Genomic DNA, 25229 nt, shown 5'->3' on the forward strand with positions numbered 1-25229 from the left:
TAAGAAAGAGTAGGAAATTAATCGAACAGGCACGCGAGAGATCCAAGGAGTACAGGAAGCAGATATTAAGGTGAAGGAGAATGTAGAAGTGCAGGAATACCGGGTGACACTCGCGTATAAAGCAAAAGAAGGGGTGGTAAATAAGGGATAAGGAAAGAGTGAGGCGCGCAAGGGGTGAAAGGAGAAAGAAGGAAAACAAGGAGGAGGAAAGAAGGGAAAGGCAATAGGTATAGAACATAGGAGATAGAAACGTGTGGAACGCGTACGCCCCGCCCTCTTCTCGACAAGACTCGTCGCCCTCCTTCTCCCTTTTCCTCTCGAACCCCTGGCGATAGGGTTCCGTTGGTCGTGCACCCTCTTCGACCCTCTGTCGGTGTAGCTTTCTCTGTCTCTCGAATTTTCTCTCCTCTTCGCGCTCGTTCGCTAGCTTACCTCATACCATTTTCGATGGATCGATGGTAATTCGGGTAACCCTCCGCGGCGTGGCGCCACCGTCGCCGCCACAGCAACTCAGCCGCTCAGTCGGAACTCGGGTTCACTCAGTCTACGACCGTTTGCCACGAGACTTCGATCACATCGGTCTTTCCTCGTCTCTCTCTTCCTCTCCTCCCTTCTTTTTCCCGCTTGGAGGACAGAAAGCAACTACCACCACCACCGCCACTCGACGCCGTCGACGCCGACGCCGCCGCCGCCACTATCGCCACCACCACCGCCACTGTCACCGCCACCGACGACCAGAGAGACGCACGTAGTCTAAACGTGAGACTCGTACGGACGTTGTCGTCGTCCTCGCCGGTTGCCTCTTCGTACACTCTGTTTTTCGAGCCAGCCCTCCGGTTGAACATCGACTTCCTCCACCGTCAATCATCGTCTCCGATCAACAACAAAAAGGTCAGTCACATTAATATTCCATTTTATTCGATGTAATTCACGCATCGTTGTATACACCGGTGATCGCCGTAACTCTCACTTTTCCGTTATTTAATACGCGGTATCTATATGCTACGTATTCTCTCGCTCCTCCCTCGTAGTCGTCGTTTTTCTACGCGTTCCGTAGAAAGACGTGTTATTTATTCGGTCTCCTTGTCCTTGTTGATACAACAGTACACGCGACGTTGTTTGGCCTTATCGGAAATATGGCCATGTTTGTTCTTTATCGTGTTAGACGATCGAGCTGCGATATCTGTAAGAATTTCGACGAACGAAACCTCGTGGAAAGAAATCCGCGGGAGGTATCGAAATATTTTGAACACGAAGCCGCGTCGAATCGAGTTGCAGCTAAGTTCACGATGAATCGCGCGTACCCAAGTACGTTGTCTCTCTGTTTTTGTCTATCTACCTCTCTTTTTCGTGGCCGCGAGAGGCACCAGTTCCGGTGCCACAGCTCGATAAAACGCAAGGGTTAGGCCGCTGCAGGTCTCCTCCATCGATCTTGAACGCTAAGTCGCCGACGTTCGTGGCTTTCCACCTTCTCTGGTGGCCGTGTGCACGGTGCACCCGTCGTCAAAGTCTCCGCGCGATTTCCCCGCGGAAACCTCCGCCACGTCGTTATCGCTCCCTTTGTCGCACGTACCCCGCACCGTACTGCCTTTAACCTGCTGCCGTGTATTTCGCTTCGTCGAATTTCGCGTTGCTAACGAACCATGGGAAATTCCGCACGCGCATCTCCGATCCGTAAACAAACTCCTAAATGAAATTGAACGTAAACAATTCGAGCAGTAACATTTTTTTCTCCTCTGCTCTCTCCGGCCGATATGCGGAAAGATACGCTCCGTTGGAATATTTGCGTACGAATTTTACCGTGATGTTTTCGCAAGCGAAACGGTGGAAATTGCATTCCGGGCAACCGGAATGTTATGTTAACGTAGCGTTATCATTCTCCGTATTGGGTAAACCGGGGTTCCATTAGGGAAATGTAGCTTCGGAGGGTCTTAAATTGAGTGGCAGTTAAAAGGGAACCATTTCTATGATGTATGCGGCTTGATGGTACGTTGAAGGTGTATCGAGAGCGCATCGTTCGTTGCTCCGAAACGAGCGTATTCTCGAGGATAATCCATTTGGATCGATGTCTAATTCAGCAACCATCTGCCTTCGATATTTACGTCCCTTTCAGTAGCGCGAATGAACTTTCGCTATTCTTGCTAGCTTTGAGAAATAGAAACGCAAATGAATGGGCGAAAAGATGCCAAGAGTTCGTTTTGGAACGTTAGAGGGATCCAACGGTAAAGGAATGAAAGTTGCAAGGATAAGCGGTACAGAAAAGTACTTGAACCTTTGAAAACAAATTTATTTAACAAGAACGATTAAATTCTTCGGAATTAACGTAGTAAAAAGCGTTCAGTATGAAGTTACTATTAATGTAATGTATTTGTACTCGTGCACAAGTATGAATTTTAAACTTTCATGCTGCCCGACACCGCAAGGAAACGACGAAGGAAGATCGGAGATCTTTTGTTTCTTTTTCTACACTTATGCAAATGGGAGCATAAATGGACGCATAAGTGGAATGGTACAAGCAAAAGGTCTTCAAAACTAATTATTCGAGTTCCTTCGTTTATTCGTTTCGTCGTAGGATCTTAAGCGGCATTGCGATTATCTGGTACCGCGTGAAATTCCTAAGAAAATATAATCTTCCGAAGGTACAGCAATCGAGAGAGGTTTCCAGCGTCTCCACCAAAGTTTTCAATATGTAGATTCGAATTTACCAAGTTCAAGTGATATTTAAGGCTCGAAACTTGCCGTGCGAATTATTCGCAAATCCATTTGTTGGTTGGCGATCGTCGAACCCCCTCCTTCGTAACGTAACGTGAATTCGAAATTTCTTTAGCAGACATTTCTCAACTTCAAGAAGTTAGCTTACCTCGAAAATTAATTTCCTTTTGTCAAGCGGTGTTATTACCAACTTTACTTTATACTTGTTAGTCGGTCGGAAGGTTCGATTCGTCGTTGTCACAACCATTTGCCAACTCTGTGTCTGCCTACCCAATCTCTGCAGGTTCTCCAACCATTTAACTTGATAAATGTACGTTGCACGGCCTCGTAATTAATGACAGAGGTGATACGCTGCTGTCTGATTATGCGAATAGGCTTAACTCCGGTGCAATGAATCACAGACGTCTGTCGGTGGTGTGTCTGTTACCCCTGACGATCGTCGAACATATTCCAAAGCGTCAATGGTTGACTTGTTCTTAGCCGGCTGACCGTGGATTCATGAATCACGAGACGTCAGCTCCCGGACGAAGTGGTATATACTATCCCCGTGGTAGAAAATTCTCTAAAAAATCTCTCGCCAGTTGCTCAAAGATTCCGGATTTATACAGATTCACGCGAGAAAATAATTTCTTATCTCCGGACGTTATTTATCCCGACTCACGCGAAAAAATAATTTCTCACAATTTAAAGAGTAAGAATAATTCGATATTGGAAAAAGGTCGAACGTATAATGAAACGTTCGCCTCTCGTCAATTTCTCAGTTTCATTACACAAGTACACGATTAATATTCAATTCTCAGAGAACAAACGACGTATTTCTATGAAAATTCATTCTTTCTGAGAGGATGAAACAAATAATGATAACTCGCGAGATAAAAAGGAACAGTTTTTGTAATGTCATCATGTTCTTATGTCCTTTTCTTTTTTATTCTTATTTATTTATAGACGCGAGAAACTCTAAACGAATAAAAAGAAAGAGGACATACAGAGTAACCTATAAATAGGACAGTGAGATAGGTCGGATAAAAATCTAAAACAAGGTAGGAGCTTGTATGTGTCGAAATAAATGAGGCAATTGATGAAAAAAGATCAGTGGCTGCAGTGAGCATCGATCAGTGTGGCTTCTGAACCACTCGTCCTTCAGATAAATTGCAAATTATTCTCCGATTATTACCAGATGCTTAAAGCGCGTAATTATTTTATTTATTTCATTTATTACGACAGGATAGCTTGTTTAGATCGCGTAAATATAGTTTGTCGAGGAAGAAAATACCCGAGAACGAGGAGTTAGATTTTCCCTCTATCAGGCGGGATTTTCCCGTTCTTTTGACTGTGAAATTTAAGTTCACACGCGTCGGAGCTCTTTCTCACGGCCCTAAGAAAATTCTGTCTGTTCGCATAGAGTGGCCTCTTTCCGCATTCCTACGGCACGTAGCATCGAAATTGAGACGTCCTTCCTGGGGAGTAACGTCTCCTCGGCGTTCTGCCCGACCGCATTACCATTTTTCGGCAATCGAACCAAATCGATAGCTCGCTACTCTGGCGCCGTTGCTCCGCCGTCGAGGCGTCGTTAAATCGACCCCGATTCGACCCTATAAATCGCGTGTAAACTGACTTTCTTTCTATTTCACCGTTTCGTTCGAATGCTATCTTACCGGTCGTAATTTACATTTTGCGTCAAGGAGATGCTGATTTCAGATAGTCCAGTCTGAGACTTATTACGTTCTCCGGAGTGCTTTGGGATTTCAACGAATATCCGACTGGAATCTTGGCGTTGATCAGAAATAATGTCACGATTAGCTCTCTCGATAGTGACTTGAACGTTTACGATTTATGTGTATCTTATCTGTATCGTCGAGAATATTGCTCGAGTTCTTTCAATATCCGAGGATTTTACTCTTTTAGCGTGGATTAAAATCTCGGGGTGCTGCAATAAGTATATTTGAAAAGTAAAAAAGGAAGTCGATTCATGTGGATTTTGCATATAATTATTTATCTATTGGTTAATACGTACTCTTCATGTGGTAGATATTAAAATAGGAAATAATGATTTATTTATGTATCCTCGATAAAATTATCAATTTTAACAATTCATAAATTTGCGAATAGTTTCAGCGAAAGAGTTAAAGAACGTTGGAAATTTTTCCCATTTACTTTTGAAATACTTGCATCCAGTTTTATACGCACGTATGTATAGAAGCTCTTGTTCTTTTCGTCTTTATCGATCCAATTGTATCTTTCTAACGTTAACGAATATTTCAAGCTTAAGGGAAATATGAAAAAATGGTTATTGGTATGCTGGACATTTTCTTCAAATATTTCAAACCTGTTTCGTTTGTTAAAATAGGAGCAAGATTGAATTCCAGAAACTCGAGAATCGCAGTAGGGTTTGCGTGAAATACGGTGACCCAATAATAGACACGGACAGTCGATCGCTTTAGTATTCGGAAGATCGTTCGAAATAGGAAGGCACTGTCATATTTTCTACAACGAATGATTATTCGATAGTCAAATTGCTTTGTCGATGGGATGATTCTTTAAACGACGCGATGTCCTCTTAACCCGGTCACAGGGCAGCGTAATGGACGACCCACCCACTTTCTTGGCTGACCAAACACCGACCGATACTACTAATCCCTGCGCCGAAAAATCCAACCTGATCGACCGATAATCGAATATCGGATTGTATTGAATCATGTTCGACGAAATGCTGAAATGTGGAAAATGTACGAAGGGAATAACGTAAAATAAATCAACGAACGTTCGAACAATGAAGTACGGGAAGCTCGTTAAGCGGAACAATTCGTTTCTATTCGAGGCATAAAAACGATTATAATAACGTAGCGAGGGTTGAAGAGGCGATAGCGCATACAAAGATAAATTACAGGCCATTGGCTCGAATTATACTGTTTATCCACTCGCTAAAAGTGAACCCTTGAAACGGTGTCTTTCTGCTGAAAGAAGTACTAACCTCGTTACCATTAAGCAAATTTAGCAGTGATATTTTTTTCTAAGTGAGGGCGATTTAGAGGGTGCAGAGGGATGGAGACAGACCGATGAATGAGAGAAAGTGGCGGTCTGAAGGACGAGTTGTCGAGTAAGGCTAAAGAGGGGCGACAGTTCCCTCTTAACGAATTGGAAAGCGTACATACCTAATGGCAGAGAGCTTTCGTGGAAACTAATTTCGAGCAGTCTGGACTTACGGGCCCATGAGTTCGTAAGTAATTTTGGAAAGGCTTTGAGAGGTCGCGATGATAATTCGACCGGCGTCGGACTTAGGCGAACTAAGGGTAGGTCATGGAGCGCCGGCCTGGAGTGTTAGATGAAAGAAAAAGGGCGGAACCGAGCTGGAAACAAACGGAAGCTCCAAACGTATATTACAAGATTCGTAACTTACCTCGACATCGATCGAATCCGATTGCAGTGGCGAATGTTTTGAACTTGAACGAATTGAAATCCTTTAATGATCAAACGAAAAGAACGAGACGTATAAGTAAGCTCATTTAACACAACATGCAGAATGATACAAGCACATTGTGCTTTTCTCTGTGTTAATACATTTTTATTATTAACTCACTATTTATTAGAATTACGACGATTATTGCAGTAACTGTCTAGAAAAAATTGGAAGAAAATCGTTTGATTAATTATTTAATCCTTTAGTGGATTTTATTTATAGTTATTTCATATTTGTTTGTCGATGTATAAAAATCTTGGTGTAGTAGATTTTAGAATAGATTTTCGAAAAAAAAAAAATACAAAGTATAGAGGTATGTAAAATTGCTAAAACAAACTACTCGTTATGATATTTGGAGCGTGTAACAAATATCTGTATTTACACATATCTTTAGACGTGTTCATAAAAATTTGAATTCGCAGAAAAATCAATTGTTTTAACAATTTCTATTTTCTGACGTGCTCATGCGCTATATCGCTTTATTTGTTCATCAAATACTATTGCGTAAATCTCTGCTCATACCATTCTTTTGGCCTTTTGATCTCAAAATACAATAAACAAATAGCTTAATCTATTTAATCAAACCACTTCGATTATGTTGTAACGTGTTTGCGTATTTTAAGTCGATCTTTATCCTCCGAGCTTCAATTCCTATTTTAAGCCACCTTTTGTTCGTTACTCTGTGTACATGGTGTTATAATCACCTTGTTTTTCAACGGTTCAGTATCAATTACGTCACTTTGCTGTTAAACGCTTGATTGTATTGTTTACTCTGTAGCTTTTCGAAGACCTTTAAAGTGTAGGATCTTGTTAGGAAACTATTACCTTTTACCTTATACATAGAACTTTGTAGTTAGAATTAGGATCTCGATAGGTACATCTATTTAATCGAATGAACAGGATAAGAAAGAAGACCGAGAACGTTTAACCGAATTCTCGTTAGCTCGTCCATTGTGGGAAACTCTAGAGCTGCTGTCAGATGTTGAGATATGGGCGTGAGGTCCTACAATCAGGGCAGTCTTTCAGACGATTCGAAATAAGTCTCGAGAAATAGGCAGGTATAAAGAAAAAGACAAGAATTTTATTGCTATCGAATTGTTGAATAAATATTAGCTGTTGTAGTTTCAAGTTGTTCGTTTTGGAAGAATACAGAATTTCATGGTCGAGCTGATAGATTGATCGAAAGATTCCAGCCAAATAGATTGCTCGCTTTCTATTCCAAAAATAATCAAAAATATCCGAAAGGATTTTAACTAAACAATATTACAAAATAAACAGTTGTTACCTAATTATATAACATTACTTCAATTTTTTTTCAATATTATAATATAAAGCGAAAAACCTATCACATGTATTTTATGTGAATCGCAATCTACTAATTTTCACGAAAAGTAAGAAGAAAACCGCGGTGTCGCAGAAACCCGTAACCAGCGTATCCCTTCTGCACGAAATGTATTTTGGCAAGGAATAGAATTAAATTTTTACTCGGCGTTCGTACACTTGGGATTGCCTGGAGCACAATAGTTCCGGCGGAACGCAAACAGAGGAACCAGTGCATCCGGTCGTCGATTTTAAGGTACAGACTCTACACACTGTTTTTCTCATGCAGTTTCAGCATTCGTTGCCGGCTGTTATCCTTGGCATCGTGCTCCTTTTGTTCCTCGCGTATGTCTCTTTCGGCCTTTCCTCGCGTTTGTTCTATATCTCGCCTCCCTTTTGAAATGACAACGCACCGAGAGAGGGCATCCGTCGTCCTAATTCCTGCTTTTTCTTCTTTTTTTCTTTTTTCTTTCGCGAAATTGTGTGCTTCTGCATCACGGAGACGACACGTTACGCGCGTTCCGTCATTCTATAGATAATTTCGCAGACGATGCATAACGCGTGTCCCGTCATTCTAGATAATTTCGCGATTGCACAGACACGATGAATCGTTTTCGAGCCAAGCCCCTTGATTATCGATCGGCCACGGCATATCGTCAACGATTATCAGTTTCGAATATAGCCTGTGCTATCCGTTGCCTCGTATATCGGCTATCGCCTCGTGTATACCGCCGTCAGCTCGATTATGCTTATATCTCGATAACGCGATTGGTCCCACGCGAAAGATTAAACCCCTTGTCGCCGTGCAATTCACGGAAAGTTTCGCGTACAATTTCACCGAATTCGGCTGTGTATCACCACCTCGTAATCGTCCCCGATCGGAACGATAAAATTTCTCTTCCCCAAAATGATAAGGTACGCTCCAATAAATATGAGAACACTCGTTGGCCTCGTATTGAGCGCGATAATCGATGCAGATTATTAGAGAAATTATTGTAATTTTGTGCTGGCGCAAGATTACGACTTGAGACGTAGAACGGGGAATTGCGAAAATTATTTGCAAGAATTTTGGAGAAAATTGACAAACTATATGTCGCAACAGTACTGTGGTGTAAAGTGTAAATTTCACTGGTAGAATTTGAAATGAATTACGTAGGTCAGAGTTGAAATCTGTGTTAAAAGTGTAGCTAAATCTGTTTTTCATATGACGTGGTGCAATCGGAAAATTTCGAATAGAATAATAGGATAGCAATAGAATTATCGTTTAAAGGGACAAGCTCTTTATCTGTAAATATTTTCACTGCTAAATTGCGGATAGGAGATTAATAGAAAGGTTCTCGAAATTAATAGAATTTGTTAATGCAAGCACTGATATTTAAGTATTTAAAGTTGGTGTGAAAATGATGGTTTCGTGGATGTAGAAATGAATTAATGGAATATTCAGATTATTGACAAGCCTCTTTAAGAACGACACAGTACACGTTTGATATCGTACCTATCGTAAAATATCTAGTTTATCCTTTGATTTACTTTCTCGATCTCTTTTTCTTTTTATATCAATCTAGATGATATGGCCAGAGTATGTTTTATGAAGGGCTTCGAGCTTAAAAATAAAAGGCAGATTCGGGATGGCTGGAAGAGGCAGCCGGCGATCGATCTGTCCATATTTGTCTATTTGCTTTTAATCTCGTAAAGGAGCAAAGGTCGAACTCCGTCCGTAAGCCTATTAATCTTTAGAAATTAGGTCATCGTTGTTGTCCGATATTAACCGGCCAATCTTTTTGCTTCGTAGATGGAATATCTTGATGTTATTCCAATGGAAGGTATATCGATTTTGTGTCATATTCTCATATTTTAGTTACCAGTAGGTAAGTTTTATCGTGAAAAAAAGCGATATTCCACGTGAGTTCTTAAGCACGTATTGTATTTGCCTTTAAACAATTCCCTCTGGGACATACGTGTGAAGGTGCAGGACGTTGTTTAATAATAAACACGTGACAAGCGACACGCTAATCGTCAGTCGTGTAATTTCTTGTAGACACAAGCATTGCGAAAATCTTCAGGAATGTGAAAACGTTTCGTTTCCGTTGTAAGTATTAAACTGGTTGAAGAACTTCTGAAAAATATTTTCCTCCCTTTTTCTCTGTGTCTACGTATCGTCCATTTAATTCTACGATTTTTCCCTGTCTATTTCTCAATTGATTAATATCTCTTACAAAAGATTATTGGCTGCGTAGAGTGTACGAAGTCAAAATTAAATTTGCAAAATAGTTTTTCGTTTTTCTTTAAACTGTACTACCTTTGAAATATATGTGCGATTTATCAAAGAAAAAGATAATATCACATTGACAGATAGTGTACGGAATATTTTCACCAACATACTATCTCGTGCAGCAAGGAAAGGTTTTCTTCTCTGGAAAGTCGCTCAATTATTTATCCTCTTTTGCCGATATGGTTTGTCGGTCAGATATCCAGGAGAAAATACAATTCTAAAATTCGAACGAGCGTATCCGATAAGGCGTGCGAAATCTCGGGAGGAAACAACGGAGAAGTTCGGGCAGGATTCCAAGATGCATTTCGACTGGTCGAAACTCGGGTATATTCACGTGTCTACGCGGCAAACCCCGTGGTCGATACAATTCTCGGGAGCAACGCCAGTGGAAAGCTACAAATGCCTTCATAATGTACTTTGGTTGTCCTACAGACCACCGAGATACCACTTCGAGTCCATCGGTGACGGTGCAAGGACGCCATTTGTCAAGAAAAGCCGTGACCTTTCGCGATATCGCTCGCCGATTGACCGTGTTCTTTCGCCCTTTTCTTCTTTCCCCAGTTCTACGAACCGTGTCTCCCTTTGTCATCCATTTTTAACAATCCCGCCTCGTTTAATCGTCGCCCGAAAGTATTCAGAAACCTGCTCACTTCTAACGCGATGTAATTTAAGTAGAAAAATACGATCGAATCACACTGGGACGATTTTATTCTTCGTAATTAATACAGCTATTTATAATACATTTATGGCAATTAATTATGTGGTATGGTGGTGGTAGACTGATGCGTATTAAACGTCTATAATATCATTCATTAAATTCTGTCCTATGTTAATTATCAGTCGCATCAAAGAAGAAGAAATTTGCTATAAATTACGTATATTCAAAGTTAGGAAGATTTATGATACAAAATATTAAAACATTATAGTGTCATCATAAATAATCGGAATATTCTTATGTGATGTATTTGTATGAGCTTAGATTGGGGTTAGGTCGCAAATGGAAGTTATGTCTCTCTTGTAATTCGTAAAAATAGTTTCTAGAATTTCTTGTATCGTTATTTTCCACGAACGCAAAATCACGGCCGTGTAATTGTTCCTTTCATTACTTAAACCATTCGTCGTATTTTATATTACACCAGAAGATACTCTAATCCTCATGGACAGGAATGTAACAGCAGAATAATACACGAACAGTAAATAATAAAACATTTCACTGTTACGTCTGTTAACAATTAATTTAAATTTGAAGTCTGCTGATTCCATAAACATAAATTAGTAATTAATAGCTAATTTGTAGCCGTTCGTAGAATTCGCGTAATGTTACCACAATTTCAAAGTATCCAGACGCTTATGAGCGATATAATCGCCGGAAGGTTTGCGCATGGTACGGTAAAATAAAATAAAAATTCGTAATGGTAACAGTTTCGAAGATTAGTTCCATTCCTTGACCCGGTTAAATTTAGTCCGGTGTCTGTTTTTAACGGCTGTAAAAGGGATGCTGCCAGCACGACTGGAAAGATAGACTTTCGACAGAAATAACTGCTTAAACGAACGGATATAATTCACTCGACCTATATCGCTAATTCGGTAAATGTAATCTAGGTCGATCGAAAACGGCAACAAGATACCCGCAGAGGAGACGAAAACGTTAAGGCAATAGCTCCGCTGGAAATATCGCTGAATAGCGATATTCAGTCGTTGGGAAGTGGTTTCGCGTCTCTACATTGGCGAAACAATGTAACCGTATGAATTATGATTTAACATTCGCTGTTTCAATAACGGAAACAGCTAGCAAAATATTTCGGTTGACCTAGATCGAGACGTGATGTCCGTTATATGCGATGAACGTTATTAACGTGCGTCTGTTATAATTGATAACGTTCGAAATCGTGTTAATTTATTTTTCGCGAGAACCTCTTGCTAAGCTAAAAAATACGCCGTGTCTCGTTTAACGTTGGCGCATAAATGTTGGGGAAAGAGATGAAATTCAGAATGTTCCAATTACGAGAAGCAACGAATCGAACGGTTTAATAAATACACCTCCCCCACCCTAAAAAAATAGGAGGGATCAACGAGCATAATAATAATAATTTATCGCACGATACACATTGGAGGATACTGTCAGCTAGTTATCATCAATGTCATGCTAAATCTTCGGCTGCCGACCTACATTATAAATCAAGGATTAACATCGACCGCGATTCAAAATCCTATTACACGAGTAATTTATGTCTCATTCAGAGGGCGCGCGGGAATGAGAAAAAGAAAAACTTTTGTGCCGCATGGCGGTGAGCCATTTGACTTCGTGATTTCTGCGGCCGGAAGCTACAGCCCTGCTAGATGGAACATTTTGGTAATAAGTCGACGAGGGGAGGTTTTATCCTTTTTGCAATAGTCCGGCGTGCGTTGAATTTCCCGTGAAACCGTGAACTAAAATTTTACAATGGTGCGTGGCCGTCATGCTAAAGTAATTAAATTACCCGTACTTTCTATATCCATTATGGCGGCGTAATGAGAGTAACAAAATTATATTACATTACCAACTTTAATATAATATATTGCACCGGGCATTTACATGCATTAACCGTATTGATACGTTACGTATCATTAAATTACCGTGGTTATTGTTTCCGAATATTCAACAGCCCTTGTCCTCTTCAAAATGCAAATGTTCTTAGAATGGAAGATCCGCGGTGTTAACCACGAGAATCGTTCCTTCTTAAGTTTTATCCTCCCGTGTAGTTCCTGACCGATATATTACGCGAATGTTGAGCCACTTTAAAACTTTCCTTACCGCGACTCGAATAAATCATGATGCCGTACCTCGTATGGGTAACGGTGCGTGATGTACGGCTAGAAGATCCGTCCGAGACATCTTTGAGGTTGCAAATGGTGTTATTTTTCACCAGACCTTCTGCTTTTCCTTTTTTTTTTTTTTTTTGTCGTTGCAGGCATTGTAGCTAGATCTGACCATACATATTCTAGTTGGCGGCTATTTTTCTTGGAACCCGAGCCCACCAGTATGTTTAAGTTCAGACGTTTATTTTACGATAAATTATTATACCGCGTCGTTGTAAAGCCTGCGCGTACCAGGCAACTGATACGGTTAATATCGCAAGCTCTCCAGTTTAATGTTGTTATTCTGTACTATCCAACTATAGTCACTGTACAAACGAAAAAATTCTATCCGAAGAAACTTATTTTCGCACGTAGAATAACCCGCTACCTATCGTCCATTGTTGTCAAGTCGAGAATTAATTAAATACACGTATATTCGATGAATTTACAAGCTGGATTTTCCTCGAAAATGAAGTCTCTAACGCGTTCCCGTTATTCTCGATTTTCGACTTATTTCGAGTCATGGAATCTGCCTGACTTCACATGTACCAGAATTTAGAATGAACGGTGCATGTTGTACAGCGAAATGCTCGTCTTGCAACGCCCGTCCTGTTCTCTGTTGAATCGTAAATAGGGAGACGAACTTGTGTCTCGAAGTAGGAAATATACGCAGGTGTCTGTGCAGATGTAGCGTGTGCATCCGCGTGAGTTTCGGAGTCGAAGCTCATTCGCAGAACGACAAATTACCAGTTGGATTAATCCGCCGGATGCCTAGTTGCACATACTTAAGATGCATACTACCGGTGCATATAGATAGCTGCATATGTAGGAGGATGGATTGTCTTCGTTGCACAATGAATCTGCGCGCTGTCTGATGAAATCCTTATCTGTTTTCCTTCCTACGACGCACAAACGTCTCCGTTTCCTTCCAATTAGAAAAATAGACGATACATATTTAGTAGTTTGTTTGTTTCTACTGTACTCTCATTGTTGGTTCTATTCTCGTACTACAGTCATTTCGCGCGTGTTAAATTTTTGCAGTGTATATTTCGATATTAATCATCGTCGAGCGAAGACTGGATTATTGTTGTTACGAAAGTTGAATATTTTATATTGCGTAACGATAAAGCGAAGAGTCGAATAAGGTTGACATTTATCTGAATGCGATAAATTTGCATTTTGCGGAAAATAAAATCCTTTATACGTTAGCTTGTTGAATAATGAAACGAATAATTCTACGTATATGTAAAATTATTCAGGATTTATTAACGGCTAGAGGTGCTGTTGAATAGCGTTTATTAAACATACAGCTAGCTAAACAGGTTCGATGTTTTGCCAATTGATTCGTCACAAAAGGATAGATTATGCGTCGAAGCCAACTACGAACCAACATCGAAATCAAGTATATCTCACGTACGACCTGTAGGATCGTAGCTGTATTTTTTACACTTTGCAGGAAATTCACGTTGAAAAATCACGTGTGCGGTTAAAAGACACGGGAAAGTGGTTGCAAGAAATATGGCCACGTCCGTGCAAGGATTAAATTGTAGCTTTAGCGGGATACAGAGTCATTACAGCATCTCACGAGCATAGGAAACTAAATCTAGACGTCACGAGTCGTTGGTAGCAAAGCAGAAAGCAGCTGACTGTGTTACACCTTGTCCCGCTGTGCCTGACCCAGAACAAAATACATCTTTCCACCGACTTGGACTAGGTTGTCGTTGCATAATATGCTCGAACTCGCGGTCACCCTTTGAGAACCTCTTGGACGTGAAGCTGGCTACTTCCGAAGCGCTCATGCTCACATCCTTTACCATTACATTTTTCTTCATCCTTTCTCACATTCATCCTCTCTTTCAATTTTCCTTATCTTCTTTTCTAGTTTAGTTTCCTCGATCCTCCTCTATCTCTGTCATCTCTGCGCGCTTCGTTTCTAGTCTCTCGTAACACCATCTCTATTCAACCATCCAAAATATTTCCTCTGCTCTCTCGTCCTTTTCGACGGCAGCTCACGCTCGCGTTTTCTGACTGTCTGTATCTTCGTCCCACACCCGCTCCAGCTTTGTCTTGATAGTTTGAGTGGCGGTAACGTGCCGCCTCCTCGTATCAAAATATGGCATCGAACGATGCGGTATCTTCCTCGATGAATCACTAGCGTCGCGCGACCATATACCGCATAGCGATTTACTACGCTCCCCGGAATTATTCTGTTCGTGTAGGATGGTATGTAAATATAGCGATCCATGAAATTGATCAAACGTCTTCCCAATATTGTCGTTGCGCATAAATCGAATGGTAAATCGTAGTCGAAAATAATCGTATCTTCGGTTGTGTTTTATTTTTTCATAGAGTTCTCTTAAATTGCGGTGCTATATTCACAGAACATTGTACCTTTATCGCAATGTCGCGAAGAAGATTTCAGTAATCTCTTTCTACTTCCACGTGCTTACTTTTTAACGCGTCGATCTCGTAATTACAAATAATTGCGCGTCTTTAGTCTTCCCTCGGAACGTTCCAAATTTATTTCAATATGCTTCGAATACGAGCTAACAAATACGAGAATATATGATGTAACGAGACGAAAAAGTTATTAATTTGAATATTGGAAATATTTGACCAATTGCACCAACTGCGCTGTGTGCAGGGTAAAACGTACAGTTTAGAAAATTAAGCGCAGAGATTGAATTTTACGGTCTGATTACACGTTGGCCTCCCTTCGTGCGACGATTATTCACGACTGTTCAACTTGTTTGTTACTTCCTCGTGTTTGTTACCACCGCAATATTTCTCTTTCAGCCCGATTTGATATATTATATAGCATCGGACATTTCTGAAATTACTAACCAGACCTTGCTCGGCGATCCTCGAAGAAGCACGAACGTTTTATTCTTTCTCCTCTTTTACGTGTTGAAAAATTTGGTTAATTAAATTTAGAATATAAATAAAGCAATGGTTTTTACAGCGGTTCTTTTAGACAAAATAGCTCCGGGGCTATACAACTGCGGTGAGATATTTTTAATTACACGCGGAACCTACAGAATCGAGTAGAGTAAGAATTCGTTGCGGATCTCCCTCGGGTTGGGAGGATGAAATCCGATCTTTTCTCTTAAAAGGCAAATTATTCTTGGTGAAAATATTATTCGCTTTCCGTTGGGAATTTCCACATTTTCGATTGAAAGCTGCTATCATTGCCTATTATTTCAGAAGAATAAAAAAGTATGAGAAAGTGGGCCAATTATTTCGCGTCAAGTAGCCGGTAGCGAGCGAGCTGGTTTCTTTCTCTTAGACTTCGATTAAGAGTCTTCCTCAGGGAGTTTGAACGAAAACGGCCATGGACTCTATCTATATTGTTCTTATTCCCAACTAATAAACTTTGCTTCTGATGAGCTCATCAACCGTCGAATATTGTTACTACACGGAGCCTATTTTTTGCCAATATCTTGCGCGATAGTCGCTTCGATCGTTGTAGATTGCCGCGGAATTGCTCTTCCTGTATTAGAGTCTTTATCGATCGCAACATCTCCTCTTTAGCGGAGAACTCTCGTTTTTCCTTTCAGATTTTTCTTTCTACAAGTTTCGAGAAACAAATTTTTCATCTTTCATTTCTGTACTTTTCATATGAATGGTATTTTTTTTTTTTTTTTTTTTTTTTTAGAAATTTACAATATTTGATTTAAAAGCACAGACAACTTACACAGATTTACAACTTTGGACAATTGCTTCGTAAATAATTACAGAATAAAAAGTACAGATTTTTTCGAATGGTATTTATGCGACAGTTAGCTTTACTTTCCAATTTTTTCTTTTAAGAAAAGATCTTGCAAAGTAGAAGAGCTATTCATTGTATATGAAACTTCTATTCTTGGAACATCAGTTGGTGGCTGTCAGTCTCGGCAGAGGCTGGCATGTTTAAAATAAAATATTCTTTTGAAGCTTCAGTTTATTATCTGAAACGTAGCGCAGGATTTCTGGAAATCTTTAATGATCGTACAGATGTCAGCAATGTGAAAAAGAGAAAGATTTTTTAAAAGAAATGTCTTTAGAAACCTCTAACAAGCTTCTAAAAAGTGATAAAATTACGATACAAAGGGTATTCTTTAAAAATATGAAGAAGATTGAATGTGTAGTCCTGAAAATTTCATGACAGCCAAGTTAGAAAACAGTTCCAAGAAATACGCAAGGGAATTTTTAAGATAACATTTTCTCTCTGCGAGCTTCATCACTGTAACTTCGTCAACAGTTTGAATTTTGATAAGCCGCGTTAACATCATTCTACGCATCTAACATTTTAAGAAAATTAAAAAAGAAAACTCGATTTTTCAACCCAATTTTTGCAAGAGAAGGAAAGAAGTTTCTCATTGAGATTTAATTGAAGAGATATTCCAAAGGTATCATGGGACCTTCGACTTTTGATTTTGTCCGACCCAATACTTGCAATTATCCGTGTACCATTCGCCTAGCATTCCAAAGAGGCAGAGAGAAAAAGAGAGAGAGATAGAGAGAATTCAAAGCGGATCACGTGTCGTTATGATCGGTCGATACGAAGCGAATTCCTGAATTTCGAAGCACGATTTATGGAACAAATGGGAAATCTTTCACAGCGACAGGATCGAATCAAAGAAAATGTAAATTTCTTCGATCACGCGTGTCGGATCCGTTGCTCGATATTTACCTACCAATTTTCTACTCTTTGAAACGGTTACAATCCACAGAGGAAGCTTTACACATTCAAAGTATTTCCTCTGCGTCGTATTTGTCGTATCCTTTCAAGCGTAGAGAGCGTCGATCATAGGAAAAGATTGCCTTAAAAAATACGTATTTAGTACAGTAATCTGGCGAAAAGCTAGGGAAAATCCGACATACTCGTATGTTTATTATTCTCGACCTGTGCTGTTCTACCATTGTTTTTATGCTAAGCACGGTTTTTTATTGGATTGCCGGGGGTTACGTGTTTCCTAAATATATCCAAATTGAAACGAGCGGCACGCCAACGTTCAAGGCACACCGGCTCGCCATTTCCAGAATTGTATTCTCCACGGGATTTCATCACGTTTCCCTTTTATACGCACCGATTTACCGACGAAATTGGCCCGACAACGATTCCTAACTCTCTTTTATTACGTTAAAATTGTGAAACTGTTAAATCTCTCGAAATCTTGCCCTAAACCAAAATATCTGTCGTGGTCGGGACAATTCAAATGACAGGGGTTACTTTCACGAACATTGTCGAATCTCTAAAGCGATTAATAATAATCAGATCGTGGACGTTTATGTATTTATCGGGAATTTAAAGACACAGAAACATAACGAACACACCACAAATGCAAAGAAATATAAAATATGTAAAGTATGATACTCGTTGTAACATTTGATGGATGAACCAATCTTCTGTTTGCTTTCTTTCTATTTCTTTAATTGTATTCGTACAAGTATGAGTTCGTATAACATTTATGACGATAAATGTTTCTGAAATGTTCACGAAAGTGTTGAAAATATCTATACATATACGCTACTAAATTCAAATAGAAAAGAGATTGGCAATATAAAATTGATTGACAGCACATTGAACTTAAATTTTGTAAAACTGTTCCACCATGAAACACGAAAAATGAAACTTGCGAGGGTTTACGATCTCCATGTGAGGTTGCCTGATATAAAATCAAAAAAAGGCTTTACTTTAATCGTACGTTGCATACCTGCAATAATAGAAAATGTCTGAACACTTATGGTGTGTAGTTCAGAGGGCATTTTCACGAATATTGACGAGTCCTCAATCACGTTGAAAATTCGAGACGATGAATAATAGGTTCGTCGAGTAACGTTAAAGATGGGATGAATATCTATCCGGCAGGTTAACGATTGATCGCTTCCCTCTCGGATGAGACGATAAATTTTTGATTAAAACGCGAAACGCGCGGCCAAATAGCGTCCGCATGTACCATCTCGCAAGTTATTAGCCTCGCAACGATAAATGAGTACCCTTTAGATGATGCTCTCCTATTTTAATGGAATCTCGCAGCATTGATGAAGACTCTCTTCCGGCTAGAATCTGCCCGGGCGAAGGATCACGTAACTATTAGTTAAATGCATTTAGTGTCTATTAGTGGCGCGTTTCCGCGTCGTGCTATGGATGACTAACAATCTTTGACGGTGTTCACGCAAAAAGGGGCGATAGCCTGCGTCAAAAGGCGTGAAGCATCTCGTAAAAGCATGGAAAATTGCGTTATGAATGCACAGAGGGTTTTAATGGACATTTTGATGTCCAATTACCACGACCATTTCGCTTATAAATTAATTTCTCACGAAACGCGCCAGCCTCTCGCGACTTCCTCTTCGCAGATGAATAGACACCTTTCGACTTCCATTTGGTCCGGCCAGTTGGACTGGATTGAATTATTTAAGAACGGCTCTTGTAAGGAGATACTTCGCTACCAGATGCTCTTAAATGGACTGCCAGTGAGCCGGCGTTTTTATCGTGAAATTGAAATTGCACCGCGATCCGAAGATAACTGAATATTCGGAAAACGCCACTTTGCTTCATTTTCTTGCATTATTCCGACCACTTTCCACTCAATCGTTCTTCTCTCGCGTTTAACAGTTTTTTAAGTTTGAATATAATACGCTAGAATATCGTTGCAAGAATCGGCAGAATAAATAGCAAGCGGACTAAGTTGCTGTGTAAATTCTGTCTGCCTCTTCGTTCACATAAACCGGCTATTAATCTTATAATAAATTGTGCTTTTAAAGCGTAGCGGGAAGAGAGGAATAACATGTTTTCGTTAGTTGCTACAGTAAAATAAAATATTGTAGGCGGATTTTCAGCTATGCGACTGTCTCGAACTGGCACATTATTTAAGGATTCACTGTACTTTCTTCTGCACATTCTAAGATATTCATTTCTATAAAACCTTTTGCTCCATTCTGCAACGTCGTTTCGACTTTTTCCATGAAGAAAGTTGTGGTCAGATCGTACATAAGCAGAAGAGATGAGAACACTTTGAGAATAGATCTTCCCACGTGACAACTTCGATACGACAAATAGAAGGTCGGAAAATCGTGTAAGGCAGAATTCTAGTAAGTGAAAAATTGGCCGGAGATTCGGCAGTCTCGGTACTCTTCCCGCGAGACCATCCACCCTTTCTTCGTTTTTTTATGTTTGCTATTCCACTTCGTTCTTTCTTGTTAGCGTACACCCTCGAGCTTTCTAGAAGCTGAAAGAGGCGAAAAACGTAAAAAAGGATTAGAAGAATCAGCTGTTCTCTCTCCGTCTGACCAGTCTCCGAGTCGTACTACTTGTTCTGCCGAGCTAGTTATGCTACTTGTGCTCGTGACAAGTATATAAATATTTGCGGTAACAGTATCATGAAATTTATTCGAATTTTCAAATTGATGGCAAATTAATATTAATTAATTAAGTTACAATACGTTATTAATTTACAATTAAAATAATAAATAATAATAATAATAATAAATAATAATAATAAAAATGTATCAACGGACCCGTACGTTTGTACCTGTTTCGAATAACATGGAGGAATCTTCTTTATCTGACTGATAGTCTAAAATATTAAAAAATTGTACAGCTTTTAAAATAACAAAATAATTTTGCAACTTGTGGTAATTACTACTGTCAATTTTGACTCGTAATATTCTATTTTATATAATTGTAACGATAATGATGAATTGCAAAACTTTCTCTTCTAAGCTTGTTCTTTAATTTGCTTGAATGATCGTGTCAAAGAAAAACAAGTGTTCGGATATTTTCTAGCAACATTATATTTTTCCTTAGTCCATTGGAGATTATCATAAAAAACGCAAAGCTATTATTTCTTTTTCTGTATTGTAGTACATATGTTAGGTCCATAGAGGATTTATATTTCTGTTTGTTCGCCTTTTGGATAACTTGGTAAATGAATATGCAAGACAAGAATATAGTAAAATTGCACGAGCTAAAAGGTACGTTTAATTAAATTGTTTTGCTTGACCCTGCGCGATAACCCTTTGTACGTATGAAATTTAACATCTCCTCTCATCATACGATATCATGGCTCGCGATAATTTAGTTTTTATCCAGCAAGTTTTACTCTGGTAAAAATTTCTACGCGTTCAGCGAATAATCGTGTTCAGCGATTTGCATCGCATTGAGCTTATGCCAATTTATTAAATGTACGATGGATTTAGCGATTTCATCCTTCTTACTCCTTAACACGTTCTCAGCCACGCGAGATGATGTAATTTTATATGTTTCGTTTTGGGTGCCACAATATGTTGAAATATGCTGCACCGTAACGTCTAATTTTTGCAAAATATTGTATTATATTTTGGTATTTTTCTGAAAATATCGTATAAATCGTATTTATTTAAATCACTTGGAAATCACAATTTAATCACAATTTAAATCAAAATTTGGAAATCTGTTATGAGGAATGAAATTTATCTTATTTTAATTGCTCTGAAAAATTTGGTGACATGGGTCACTGACGATCGCCGTAATACTCGACGTGTTAACGATTTTCTCGTTGTTTCGCGAGCTTTTATCTCGTTTTCTGGTAATTTCACGGCTGCTTCTTCATATTCCACGCTACCTGTCTTATATTTCGGGGTTATACGCACGCTGCTCGCCCCCGGAGAAACTTTTAATTAACAAAAATGGGAACGCTTAACGTCACTGGCTCGCTGATATTTGCTAAATATTTTATGTGGCGGAAGAACACACGGAAACTTGTGAAATGGATGAAATTGCACGTCATTGGAACTCGTTGCCACCGAATTCTGGTCGTGTCATTTTTACGGCGAAGAGTGCGACTGCCTATTCGATTTTCGCGTTTCTGACTCGCAACACCGACGTCGGTATGAGTGATTCGAAGCTTGGTCTCTACGTTTCATCGAATTTCTACGACTTTGTCGTACATATGCATTTTATCGCGTTCCTTTTGTACATCGGAGCCCGATGGTTAAACGGCAACGACATATTTTCGATGGAAATAAAATGGTCCGAACATCCAGCCACACCTTTCCTATGGAAACTGATATGCCAGGAATGCAGCTTCTGTTCTGTCTTTATTCGCGATATTGTTGACGTTTGACAATCGAATAAAGAGAAAATTGCATTAAATATTTTAGTTCATGCTTTGTTTCACGTTAACCACGTTTGAATTGATTAAATTGAAGTGATAATGAATTATGTTCTTTTTATATATTTGCAAAATAAATAAACATTTTCTAGAGAGAAAATACACTTGGCGCCTATGTATCTAACATATATTTGTATAATAATATTGTATAATTTATTATTATAATAGGACTTTTTGTCAAGAGATTTCTCGATTTATAATTTTTCCTAGAAATATTATAAATTTATAACAGTGCATTTTTAAGCATCTCAATAATTTTCTGTGAAATACGTTGATAAAAGTTCACTTGGTATATATGTACCACTCGTAACATATGTATTTTCATATGTCTCTCATTTTGCTTTTATTCGGTATAATTTTTATACTTTGGTTATTGATAGTTTTAGAATAAACTTCCATTTCTTCAGTGATATTCATAAATAATTAAGTTTAAGTATGAATATTCACATTAGTCTTCGTTTGAATTACGCGGAAGCGTTAGATGCTGCTACGCATGCGCGCGGCGATGACGCGGGCCGCGTGTTTTGATTTGAGAAATGTTGTGTCAGACGTCGAGTGATTCGCAATTCGCAAACGACAGTAATAAATACAATTATTACTTAATAACAACTAGATTCGTATCTTTTGATCTGTAACAAGTGTATAGATGAGTATAGTAATATGGTGTAATGTATTCGAAAGGTACTATTCAATTTCTTTCGTGATATTTCGTGTTTAGATTTCTATAACTTTTATATTTCTATAACAGTGAACTTTCTGGAGTACGATTGATAATATCGAGAGAGGATCTCGAAAACGAAAAGAAATGCGATGGTAACAAAATCTTGGTTTAAAAGTTACTATTATTCATTAGTGTAACGAGCTGCTTTATGTTTCTCCAAATCGTTGAGAATATTTGATATTACGGTATGATATATTCAAAACCTTGATATTAGAGTCTTTTATGCATTTGGCGGTACTCAAGTGGTCATAAATTCGTAACCTATTTTGACCACTCTAAAGGTTTGCAAGCACACGTATACTTACGGTAATATACCGCAATTCACGAGTGTTCACGTATAAAATTATGCTGAAAATAATTAAAATCGTTGAATTTCCTCGTGTATCGTCGGATTTAATTATTTAGTAGCGAACAATAGTGTTTCGAAAGAACAAAAGCATGTTAGTAAGAACAAAAGGTACATAATAGTAAAACGCGGATTGCGAAAGACGGGGAATTAAGACATGCACTTGAATTCATTCGGAAATGGATATGCGCTATTAGCAAAAATTAATGAATCGTTCTCCGTATCATTTTAACTTTTATATCCGTTCCTTATGCGTATACATTCGTTCCGTATTTTTCCTTATTAACATAATCTTTATTACAGTAGCGTACAAATACCATGTCAATTTCCATTCAAACTGTAGGATTTCACTTTGCCGCGTTTGATCGATACACTATAACCGTTGATAATTGCGATCTCCGAATAGTTTTGAACAACGTGGTACAAATAATTAACCGTAACGCAAAGCGCGATTAAATACGATGTGATTAGATTGATTGACTAATTGTTCTGTATTAATCAGTTTCTGTATATAGACCATTCGTTGTTTGAAAATTGTACATTAATCGCGTATAGGGAAATTGCGAAATTGAAGAAAAGTGGAATTCTGATAGCTCACAACAACGGTAGTCGGGAAGATTTTACTTATCAACGCAAGGTTGATTAAAAAGGTCTTCTTGATGTCAACGATGTCATCAGGACATTCATGACGTCTTCAAGATTAAAAGGGTATTCAGAATGTTCTTCGTAAGCCACATTCCAACACCTTTTCTCAATGATATATGTTCACATATTCCAACTATGTTTCTGGATCGTTATTCCTTCGAAGAGATCGAAAAATCGTGCACTCTGTTCCTCGCTTTTTATCGCAACGCTCTTTTGTCTGGTGCACCCATTATCCTTCTTTCGTGTTCTGCTGCCCCCTCCGTTGACATCACCCCGTCGTCGTCCTCTCACCCCGATGTCACTCGAACGTAGCAACTTCGTTATCTCTGGCTACGTCCGTCAACCCCGTCAAACGTTTCCGACGCTTTGTGCCGCGAGTTTCGCTCGCGTCAAGTTCGGCGTGATCGGCGACGCCGGCGTGGCGAGTCGACGTCGACGTCGACGATGTCGTCCTCGTAGTCTCGACGGCTTATCCGTTTAATTAACGAGACAATGCCGAGGTTGGTGGAGATTGCACGCGGCAGGTCCGCAGGGATTCAAAGCGGACAATATCGTTATTGTTTACCCCGCTGGTATCCACGTCAGTCCTTCGCTCGACGCAGCCATCGCGAGTCGAGCTGAGCACACCTGAAAAGTGCGGTAATCGAACTGCGAAATGCTTCGAATTTTTCGCAGCGCTCGGCGTAGTTGATCGTCGCGCGTTGCGCTACAAAATTTGAAATATTAAAAAATTTCCAGCACGTTACTGAATAGGGAACGGTGCGCATGTAGCGGCAAAATAATCCTCGGGATTGCCGAATATGCGATAATAATTAGACTGCCGATTTTTACTTGTTTCTGGTAAATTTAAAGACGCGAAAATAATATGTAAAAATAATAATATTCAAGGTGGAATGTGCTCGTAATCATTTTTAATAGGATAAACAAATTACTATGTAGGTTTTACTCGTTTTGTTCTCTTCGTAGAAATGAAATTACGTGAAAAACGTAGAGTCCAACGATAGTCATGTAGGTAATAGTCGTAGCTCTTTTCTCAGTAAAATTGGTTGAAAGTAGTTACAAGAGTACTAAATGTACTTGTGGGACTAAATGATAGAAGACTTTGGACGATTCTGTAAATTCATGTACATTCCACGGAACGAAATTGCACTTTGTCATGTTCTATGGACTCTTGAAATACGCGTAGAATATTTTCAAATGACGAAGCTGATACGTCTTCTTCGCACGAATCCACTTCGATTTATTGGCGTAACTGCAAATTCCCGATCAGACTATTTTCTGACGTCGATTTGATGAGAAAGAATTAAAGGATTCCCTATACGCGTCGAGAAATAAATATTTCGGTAGCATGGCCCGTTACATGTTCGAGAACCACGAATATCCTATTCTTCAAAACGTGAGAATAATACGAAACACGAAATCAGGAGGTTTGATCCTCCATCTGAAATACGTATCCAGCGATCTCTGAACTTATGTAACGGATAGCAGATGGCTGAAGACATTTCGCGAAACCCTGGCCCTCTTCGCCTTGAATAAACGAGACCCTTATTTCGTTGAATGCTTGTACGCGCATGTATTACAAATTTTGGGACTGTTCCGGATGCTGTTTCGGAAAATCTATTTCAGAATTCGAGAAACGATTGGTAGAGACGTAACTCAATTTATCTGATGCTATCTGATGGAACAGATGTAGCGATGTAGAACAGTGTTTCTCAATATTCTTCAGTCGCAACTCTTTCTTATGACAGCCAAATAACCAGTGAACGCCTTTTCACGTCACATGT

At 39.2% G+C, this 25229-nt stretch overlaps 1 protein-coding gene across 1 annotated transcript in view; it reads left to right on the top strand.

The window, feature by feature from the left end:
• Positions 1-534: 534 nt before the first annotated feature.
• LOC132911628 (complexin) overlaps positions 535-25229 on the top strand; it is a 330756-nt gene continuing 306061 nt past the window's right edge. Inside the window, exon 1 of the mRNA XM_060968358.1 lies at positions 535-891. The gene's annotated coding sequence lies outside the window, so the exon portion shown is untranslated. The remainder of the gene's footprint in view (positions 892-25229) is intronic.

This window comes from Bombus pascuorum, chromosome 11, assembly GCF_905332965.1.
Source record: "Bombus pascuorum chromosome 11, iyBomPasc1.1, whole genome shotgun sequence".
Taxonomy (NCBI): Eukaryota; Metazoa; Arthropoda; class Insecta; order Hymenoptera; family Apidae; genus Bombus; species Bombus pascuorum.